We start from the raw sequence: 9,926 nt of genomic DNA on the forward strand, positions 1-9,926 counted from the left end.
CTTAAACATTTTTTAAAGAGATGAGTGTCTCACTGTGTTGTCCAGGCTCGAGTGCCGTGACTATTCACAGGTGCTATCAATAGCGCACTGCAGCCTCAAACTCAAGCGATCCTCCTGCCTCAGCCTGTGAGTAGCTGCAACTACAGGTGCCCTCAGTGGTGCCTGGCTTTGCACTGATTTTTTTCTGACTTTAGCCTTCCTGGTCTTGTCCGCCTTCAACAGTGGTGTCTTATCTGACCACACCTAGAAATGCTGAATGCCAATTTGAGTTAGAAAGAGAATAGCCGAATTGCAGCTAGGTTGGAGGCTGGGATATTGGTGAGCATTTGGGAGAAGCTGAGATTTCATCACAGCAAAAGTGTGATGAACTCACACATCACAAAGTGTCAGGAGAGGAAGAAGTGACTGATGCAGCAAATACTCTTCCGTCTTCTAGGGCTCCTTGACGGGAACAAGGGCTCCAATGAGTGGGAGCAGAGGCTCATTTGGTTTCCTGCCTTGTGTTTTGGGATTTAACAAGAGGATTGGCCCTTTTAGTAGCAAGTAGAGGAGCAGGAATCTGATTTCTTGGCTTCATCATAGCTCACTGCAGACTTCTGGGCCAAGCAATTCTTCTCCCTCGGCCTCCTAACTAGCTAGGACTACAGGCAAATGCCACCATGCCAGGCTAATTTGTTTATTTTTTTTTTTTAGTAGAGACGAGGTCTCGCTGTTTTGCCCAGGTTGTTCTTAAACTCCTGGCCTTAAATGATCCTCCCACCTTGGCCTCCCAAAGTGCTGAGATTACAGGCGTGAGCCACCATGCCCGCCTTAATTTACTCTGATTTTTCTTTTCTTTTTAAAATAGAGACGGGGGTCTCACTATGTGGCCCAGGCTGGTCTTGAACTCCTGGGCTCAAGTGATCCTCCTGCCCTGGCCTCCCAAAGTGCTGGGACTACAGGCATGAGCCACTGTTCCAGGTCTACTCTGATATTTAACAGTGGTAAAATTCATTTATCCACTAAATGACTTTATTTATACTCTCACTTAATTTCAGAAAGGACTGAAGGTACCTGAGCTGTGAACAAAGAATCAGAGACTGGTTTTTCCTCCATCTCTGCCACTAACTAGTTGTGCGACCTGGGGCAAGTCACTTAGTCTCCTTGTGTCTGTTATCCATGTGTGAGAGCCAATACTTAATATGAGTGCCAGGCACTGTTCTAGAGATTTTCCATGCGTCTGTATTCACTCTTTTAATTCTCCTCTAAACAATTTATTAAGGTCTCTATCTTTTTAGAATTTGTCAGGGAAGTTCCAGTTCATCGTGGCAATACAGGAAAGTGACTTTTGGGGGCTTTTGCCATTTGAAAGAATCTTGGATTTTTCTCTGGGCTCCAGAGACACCCGTGCCTGACACCCCCAATTTGAACCCCCAGCGGATCATTGGGTTCCACTGCTGATGGGGACCTTGTGTTTGAGCTTGACTTTCCCTCCATCCATGCTGGAGATAAACGGAAGTCTTCGCGCAGGGGGACGATTGCAGGACGGGGCCGCTCGGGAGGAGGGCTCCCACACGTGGGGAATGGGGGTGGAGGAACCGCTGAAGCTCGTCTGCCCTTTGGAAAATCTCGTCGGCGTCCTAGCCCCGGGATCATTGTACTTATCAGGTTGGGGGCTCTGCACCCAGAACTCCTCCCAGCCTCTGTCTGCCCGTCCAAGGTCCGGCGTGACTTCCGGTGGCTGATTTCTCATCTTGGGGAAATCCCCGCCCTGGGGGGTCCGGGGTGGCCTGCAGGGGGCCTGACTCACCCGTCGGCTGAGTCAGGGGGTCCCAGCTGCCCTCGGATGTCTGCTGCACCGCTCCCCTCCCGCAGGCAGGGGACGGGAGGAGGGAGAGAGAGATGGGAGGGCGTGGGGGCGGGGCCGGGGGCGGTCTCCAGCCCCCGGCCCGGGCTCCGCCCTCTCCCGGGATCTGCAAAAGCACAGCCGGGGTGCGGGCGGGTGAGTGCCCACCTGGTGCAGGGTGTGAAGAGCGAGAGCGCGTGTATGAGCACGAGCGTCTGTGGTCTCTGTGTGTCCGTTTACATGATTGCGCCTGTGTCTGTGCATCTGCATGCAAGCTTGTCTTTTTGAGTGAATGTCTGTGTGTGACTTCTAGGGACGGCCAGGGAAGAGGGGTGTCCCCTCCCACCCTGGCCCCCCTGTCTTCCCACCCTGGCCCCCATCTCTTCTCTCTCCTCCTTGGGGTGCTCTGGGCATCCGGGACCCCTGGCAGGGCTGCCGGGTGCTGGGAGGACCCAGAGGCCGCCGAAGGCGGAGGGAAGCGTCAGGCCTGGCTGCGCGCACCCTGGCTGGGGAGTCCCGGCCGCCTGGTCCTTTCATTCCGGGCTTCTTCGAGATTCTCGGGAGCTTCCAGCCGGCAGTGTTTTCTCCTTGCCGTCTTCGCAGGCACGAGGAAGGCTCCTGGAGCTCATCTGCCTGGGATGGGCGGGCCCTGCCTTGACCTCACGTGCAGCAATTAGGACCACCAAGGAGTGTTCTTCAAACCACCTTCTCTCACCCCGCGGGACACGCCAGGGCTGATTCTGGTGCTCGCACCCCGCTTCCTCCTCTGCGTTCCCCTGTGGCAAAGGTTTGTCTTGGGCTGTGGAGCCGAAAGAATATTCTAAGGGGAGATGGGCCCTTGCAGAGCAAGGGGGGTATGGGTTCAGCACCAAACCAAACTGGTGCCAGCGCTAGCTCGGCCCAAGAGGCTGTGCAGACTGTGTTTGTGTGAGTGCGTGAGGGTAAGGGTCCCTACCCGCCTAGCTTCCGCTTCCCCACTTACAACCAAGGGAGAACAACATCTACCTTACAGTGTAGATGCCTGGATAAAAACTGGAGCGCCTGGCCGAGCACTTTGGGAGGCTGACGCGGTAGGATGGCTTGAGCCCAGGAGTTCGAGACCAGCGTAGGCAACATAGTTAGACCCCCGCCTCTACAAAAACTTTAAAAAAATCAGCTGGGTGAGGTGGTGCGCACTTGTGGTCCCAGCTACACGGGAGGCTGGGGTGAGAGGATCGATTGAGCCAGAGAGGTAGAGGCTACAGTGAGCTATGATCGCACCACTGCACCCCAGCCAGGGCAACAGAGCAAGACCCTGTCTCAAAAACACTGGAGCGCCCAGAGTTTTTTTAAGCACGGGACAAGGATTGTCTCGGTGTTGTTACTGCACGCACACCGCCCGTTGTAATGGATAGACGCATTAGTGAAAGTCCTAGGTACACTCATTTATTTTCTAAACCTCACATATAAGGAAACCCCCGATGGAAAGGCCCATCAGCTGGGGAACAGCCAGCAGGCTGGATTTGAGCCCAGAGCCCGGGCTGGCCAATTACTCGAGTGAGCCTGGCTCCGGCTCTGTGACCTGGGTCCAGTACCCCGCCCTTTCTGCGGATGCTTTGCAAAGCGGGGAGCGGAAAGCAGTTTGGTGGACGACCAGCCCTCCCTTGCTTTGCAGGTGGCGCTTTCTATTTATTGGTTGTAAGGCGAAACCTAGGCCAGAGCCAGCGTGCGCGCGCCGTCGGGGTCCCGCGGCTGCTCTGGGGCTCAGGGCGCGAACCCCAAGGGCCCCGCCTAGCAGCGTCCTGGGCCTCCGGGCGAGAACAGCGGGGGTCGGGGAGGATTTGCAGCGTCCACTCCGCTCTCCGCCGCCCGTGTGAGCTCGGGCGCTTCTCCCGGCTGGGGGTGTGAGAATTTGCCGACGGTGCCCGCGCCGCGGCCCGCCCCGGCCCCGCCCCAGCCCCGAGGACGCCCCGCCCCCAGCCGGCGCCCCGCCCCGCCTGCCCGTAGTCCCAGCCCCGCCCCGGGCCGCGCCCCTCCGCCGAGCCCCGCTCGCCTGCACCTCGCGCGGCGGGCCTGCCCTCCGGCCCCCGCCGGCCCCGCGCCGCTGCCCGGAGGCTGGCGTCTTCCCGTCACTCCGGGACCCGCCCGCTGTGTCCCCTGGGCAACTGTCTCCAGGGAGATCGGGCCCCGCCCCCGGCACCGACACCCGGTACGGAGCCCACCTGTGCGGGCGTCTGCAGGGTCCCCATGCCCCGCCCCCAGCCCCTCCGGGCGTCCCACCCAGCCCAGCCCCGGGCTTTGTCCGCCTGGGGCGGGGTGGGCAGGGTCGGTGGAGGCAGGGTCGATCGGGGGTCCGGGGCTGGGGGGGCCGAGGCAGGCGGTTGCGCTCGCGGTGGGATTCTCAGCTATGGGCCGCGCGACGCTCTCCTCTCCTAATCTGGTTGCTTCCTTTTGTGCCCCCCGGGGGTCGGGAATCCCAGGTTTCTCGGCTGCCGCCCTTGATGGGATCCGTGGGGCCTCCAGCGGGCTTCGCACGAGGACGCGCCTGTTCGGGGCAGGCTGTTTACTTGTCGGGCACCCAGCAGTGGCTGTGCGCGTCCTCCCCTCCCCCTGCCCCCGATTCGGGACTGAGCCTCCTGCGCTCTGTCCCTCCCGAGCTGTGCCCTTGAGCCCAAGGGGGCTAGAGGGTGGCAGACCCAGATCCTGAGGTCCTGCGGCTTCCTTCCCGGGGGAGCGCCTTCTCCCTGGCCGCCCTCTTGTGGATTTTGTCCTGGCTCCTTATTTCCTGACCCGAATTCCTGAGGATGAATTCTCTCCTTCTCTTCCTTCTCGGCTCCCTCTGCTTTTGGCTTTGTCTTTCCTGTTTTGAAAGGGCTTTCCTTATGATCCTGTCTCATTTCCCTATGCCAGAGCTACTATAATTTGTCGTGGTAACGGGTATTGGCCAGTCACTTAATTGGTCAGCAATGGAAGGGATTTCTTCCTTAGCCTTTGGTGCTGACCTCCTGTTTCTCTGGTGGCAGTGCCTTGCGAAGTGCTTGCCACTGTCCCTTGAATTTTGAGGGAAGGGAGCACCCGAGCCCGCATGCCTGGGCTCCCGCAGCAAGGTCCCTGGAGCATCTTTGCAGGGATGGAGGCCGCACGGAGGACTCCAGCTTAGTCCTTGGGAAATGTGTTCCTGCAACACATGCATTTTCCAGCGGGTTCCTAGGGCTCTGCTGTTTGACTCATGGAGAAGCCGGTGGTTTTGGTTTTGTGCTAAATCTAAGCCCACCTAGTGGGCTCTGGGTTGAAGTCTCCCAGCTGTGGAGGTAGCTATGCCCAGGGTCTGGGGTTGGGAGAAGGGGTTGGGTCTGCAGCTCTAGTGTCTTTTTCCCTCTTTGGGGTTCTGTTATTTCCTGGAGCGGCTGAGGTGGGGGAAGAAGCACCACAGATGCAAGGAGTGGGCGGCCCCTCCCCTCACACTCTTCCTTTTTATCTCCAGCCCAATAGGGCATGGATTTTCCTTTAGACCTGGGCCTTGAAAACAGATCCACATTGGGAATAAAGATTTCAAGTTCACCAGCCTGCTTTTTGCATCCATCGAATGGAACTCGAACCCAGGCTTGGCTCAGATCAATTACTTTGCTTTCAAAAAACCAAACAAAACCAACAAACAGCTCTAAAAACGATCTGAGTCATCTGAGTGCACATTCCTGCTCCAGGCACTGGAAATGCTCCTGTGGTTGGTTTCAGTACCACCAAAGGGAGCTGGGGGTGGCATTGACGCAGATGGCAAGAAAGGCCGATCAAGTGGAATGTGATTGGTTTGCAAAAAGGAGAGACCTAGATGAAGCAGTTGATTTTGAGCTAATGTCCTGTAAGAGAATGCACAGGTTTCTGAAATTCTCTCTTGTTAAAATAGTTTTCTTTCTTTCTTTCTTTCTTTTCCCCAACAGATAAGGAGTCAGGCCAGGGCGGGATGACACTCATTGATTCTAAAGCATCTTTAATCTGCCAGGCGGAGGGGGCTTTGCTGGTCTTTCTTGGACTATTCCAGAGAGGTAGGTTGGGGGAACCGGCCAAGTGTGTGGGGGAAGGGAAAGGAGATGTTATTTTGTAGATAGGTTAAGAATGTGAACAAACCCATCCTCCCCGACTCTCCAGCCAAAGGAAGACTTCTCTGTAGGACTAGCACGCCCAAAGGAAGAGAGTGACCCAAATTGGTGCTAGGAGCGAATGAACGGGGAAGTGAACTAGACCTCAGCCATTCCCAGGAGAGAGATGCTGCTGCCTGGGAAAAGAAGGAATGGCTTTGCTTTGAGGAGTCCTGGAGCCCATTACTAAGCTGCAGCATTTGGTATTTGACTCACTCTGGCCACGGTAGCGTTGGACTGGCCTAACTGGGGAGACAAATATTAAAAGTTTTCTGGAGGAAATGGATTGAATTTTTATAATTCAGTATTGCTTCTCAAGGAGTCCCTAGGTGGGGCCGTTCTGTGTCTCCAGAGAGCTGGCAGTCACTGTCTCAGTAAGAGGATGCTCTTTGGAGTTTCTAGGACATTAGCTTAGAAGATGAATGCAGTCCTTTCATGGTGCAAATGAGCACACTGAGGCCAGAGACCGACACTGGCTGGAGGTTGGCTATGCACACCCATCTGGGGGCCTGGAATAGTTGGGTCTGGCTTGGGAGCTCCATGACTGCGAAACCTCTCAGTCCCTTTGCAAGCTCTCTGGGTGCATAACGTATTCTTTGTGTACCCAGAATTCCACTGGAGCTGCTACTGTCATTTCAGGATGGAAAGGGGCAGGGGTTAGAGTGCGGTGGCGTCCTTAAAGACTTTTTCCCCAACCTCAGCCTCATTTTCTCTAGATCTTCATTGGTACTTTCCAAACTTGTTTGATGATTGCGGATCTCTTTTTAAAAATCAAAATATAGGCCAGGTGCCGTGGCTCATGCCTGTAATCCCAGCACTTTGGGAGGCCAAGGTGGGCGAATCACGAGGTCAGGAGTTCAAGACCAGCCTGGCCAACCAATATGGTGAAACCCTGTCTGTACTAAAAATGCAAAAAATTAGCTGGGTGTAGTGGTAGGCGCGTGTAATCCCAGCTACTCGGGAGGCTGAGGCAGGAGAATCACTTGAACCCGGGAGGCGGAAGTTGCAGTGAGCCGAGATCGCACCACTGCACTTCAGCCTGGGTGACAGAGTAAGACGCCGTCTCAAAAAAAATAAAATAAACCAAAATATAAAGCAGAATTTTAACCTATAAACCAGATCAAAACAGAGAGCCACTGTAAGAGAAACTAGCCCAGAACTCCTTCTCCTCAGCCCCCTGTCCCACTCCCACCTACCTCTGAAGGCCTGGGGTGCTTCTTTGGAACCCCAGCGCTCCCCTGCACATAAGCAAAAGCCATAGATCATGTAGACCCCTGTTGGAGGGTTAGAATTTCTTCTGCACATCTATTTATACTGACTTGATCTTTGTCTCAGAAATGCCTTTTAATAATATTTTTAATCCTCATGCTTTATTTATAAAAATGTGAAATTAATGTCAAGTTTGGAAAATACCAAAAAAATACAAGCATACTCGTCTATAATCTTACCGCCACCGCACCCTGCACCAGAGAAAACCACTGTTTCCTCGTTGGAGTATCCTCCCCCAAACCCCTCGAGAGAATTCTGTCTGTATCTTTTATTTATTATTTATTTATTTACTTAATTTTTTGAGATGGAGTCTTGCTCTGTCGCCCAGGCTGGAGTGCAGTGATGCAATCTCGGCTCACTGCCACCTCCGCCTCCCGGGTTCAAGTGATTCTTCTGCCTCAGCCTCCCAAGTAGCTGGGACTACAGGTGTGCGCCACCATGCCCAGCTAATTTTTGTGTTTTTTTTTTTTTTTTAGTAGAGACATGGTTTTGCCCTGTTGGCCAGGCTGGTCTCGAACTCCTGACCTCAAGGGATCCACCTGCCTCAGCCTCCCAAAGTGCTGGGATTACAGGCATCAGCCTCCACGCCCTGACCTGTATCTGCACCTTTTAAAACTTGATTTTTATTTATTAGTATTATTATAGACTTTGACATAAACATAACAATCGAACATATATGTATTTCTCTGCTCTGTTTCAAAATCCCACTAAAATGAAAGTAAAGGAATAAGAAAAAATGTAAATTCTTAAAAAAAAAAAAAAACTAGAAAAGTAAATGGTTGAGGAGGGTGGTATGAACAAAACCTTTGCAGGACAGGAAACCGATAGGCGAGAGGGAAGCTGAGTGGAGAATGTTGAATGTCTTGGGCTATGGGGGAAGCAGGTGGAAAAGGCAAAGGAATGGGGGCTCTGGGGATGGAGTGCTTCGAAAGGTGGTGTGTGCAGGGTGGGCTGGAAGCAGGAAGATTACTTGAAAGAGCATGGTAGGGTGACAGACCACCCACCCAGGCCACATAGCCAGATGGTTCCCTTCCCCACCCCAGCAGGTGGCAGGTTTCCGGCAGGCAGTGTTTCAGAGAGGTTGGCCCAGCCCAGGGCAGGAGAGGCACTGCATGGAGAACGGAAGGGTGAAGTGAGTTTGTGTCCCGAGCAGTGAGACCATCTCCTGGGTGGCTCCTCGAACACCACAGCTTCCATACAGCCTCTGGGCAGGCCCTTGGAGAACTTCTGTCTGAGCAAACTGATCTCATGAGAAAAACAACTGTCACATATTGACATTGAGGGGGACCTTGTTGAAAAGCCAGCTTGTTGCTAGGCACGGTGGCTCACACCTATAATCCTAGTGCTTTGGGAGGCCGAGGTGGGAGGATCACTTGAGGCCGGAGTTTGAGACCAGCCTGGCCAACATGGCGAAACCCCGTCTCTACTAAAAATACAAAAACTATCTGGGTGTGGTGGTGCATGCCTGTAATCCCAGCTACTTAGGAGGCTGAGGCAGGAGAATCGCTTGAACCTGGGAGGCGGAGGTTGCAGTGAGCCAAGATCGCGCCACTGCACTCCAGCGTGGGTGACAGAGTGAGACTCTGTCTCAAAAAAATAAAAGCCAGCTTATTGCTTTGTCACTTCACACTGAAGCCTACCGAGCAACTAGCCCTACCTGTGTACAAGCAGGGTTAGTGCCTTTCCCTTAGATTTGAATGGGCAGCCAAGGGCCATCCCACATAGCATGAGATTTACAGGCTGGACGTGGTGGCTCATGCCTGTAATCCCAGCACTTTGGGGGAGGCTGAGGCAGGAGGATCGCTTAAGCCCAGGAGTTTGAGACCATCCTGGGCAACGTAGGGAAATCCTCTCTCTACATAAAATAAAAAACTAGCCAGGTATGGTGGCACATGCTTGTGGTCCCAGCTACTTGGGAGGCTGAGGTGGGAGGGTTGCTTGAGCCTGAGAGGTTGAGGCTGCAGTGAGCCATGATCACACCACTGCACTCCAGCCTGGGTGACAGAGTGAGACCCTGTCTCAAAAAAAAAAGAGAGACTTCTAGCATGAAAGACAGAGACCCAAACGAACAGAAAAAAAAAATTGAGAAGTCACAAATATGGTTGTATGGGAAAAAAAGGCACATTCATAAAATAAGCTGTTAGGTATTAAGATAGCAGAAGTAAAAATTTCAACAGAAGAGTTGGAAGAGTGAAAAACAAATTCCAGAAAGTAGAACACAAAGACTTAAGAGATGGAAAATAGGAAAGAAAATATAGAAAAATTTGACTTCAGTCCAGGAGACCCAGCATGCACCACATAGGAGCTCAAGAAAAAAAGGCAAGAGAAACAGAGGAAGGAAAAGTATGTAGGAAACAATTCTAGAACTGAAGGCATTTCTACTCTTAAACAGTCTCGAAGTAGTACCCAATACTATGAATAATAAAAGGCCCACACTATAGGACATCATCATGAACTTTCAAACTCCAGAGATAGACAGAAGTTACTAAATGTCATCAGAGAAAAAAAGGCCACACACAGATCAGAGAACGAGATGGCTTTGGACTTTTCAAAAGCAACAGTAGAAACTACAAGACAGGCCGGGCGCGGTAGCTCACACCTGTAATCCCAGCACTTTGGGAGGCTGAAGTGGGCGGATCACTAGGTCAGGAGTTCAAGACCAGCCTGGCCAACATGGTGAAACCCCATCTCTACTAAAAATACAAAAATTAGCTGGG

General features: G+C 53.0%; 1 protein-coding gene across 10 annotated transcripts in view; it reads left to right on the top strand.

Moving 5' to 3' along the window:
• PIK3CD (phosphatidylinositol-4,5-bisphosphate 3-kinase catalytic subunit delta) overlaps positions 1-9,926 on the top strand; it is an 80,125-nt gene that overhangs the window by 35,612 nt on the left and 34,587 nt on the right. For 4 of the 10 annotated variants that reach the window (XM_032758834.2, XM_032758839.2, XM_032758841.2 and 1 more), the window contains exon 2: positions 5,743-5,847. The exons of 1 other annotated variant lie outside the window; for it this stretch is intronic. The gene's annotated coding sequence lies outside the window, so the exon portion shown is untranslated. Of the gene's footprint in view, positions 1-2,405; positions 2,613-3,835; positions 4,014-5,096; positions 5,116-5,742; positions 5,848-9,926 lie in introns of those variants that run through there. 5 more of the 10 variants (XM_058444049.1, XM_032758840.2, XM_058444048.1 and 2 more) reach the window with 5 other exon arrangements.

Source organism: Hylobates moloch, unplaced genomic scaffold (genome assembly GCF_009828535.3).
Source record: "Hylobates moloch isolate HMO894 unplaced genomic scaffold, HMol_V3 SCAFFOLD_9, whole genome shotgun sequence".
Taxonomy (NCBI): domain Eukaryota; kingdom Metazoa; phylum Chordata; class Mammalia; order Primates; family Hylobatidae; genus Hylobates; species Hylobates moloch.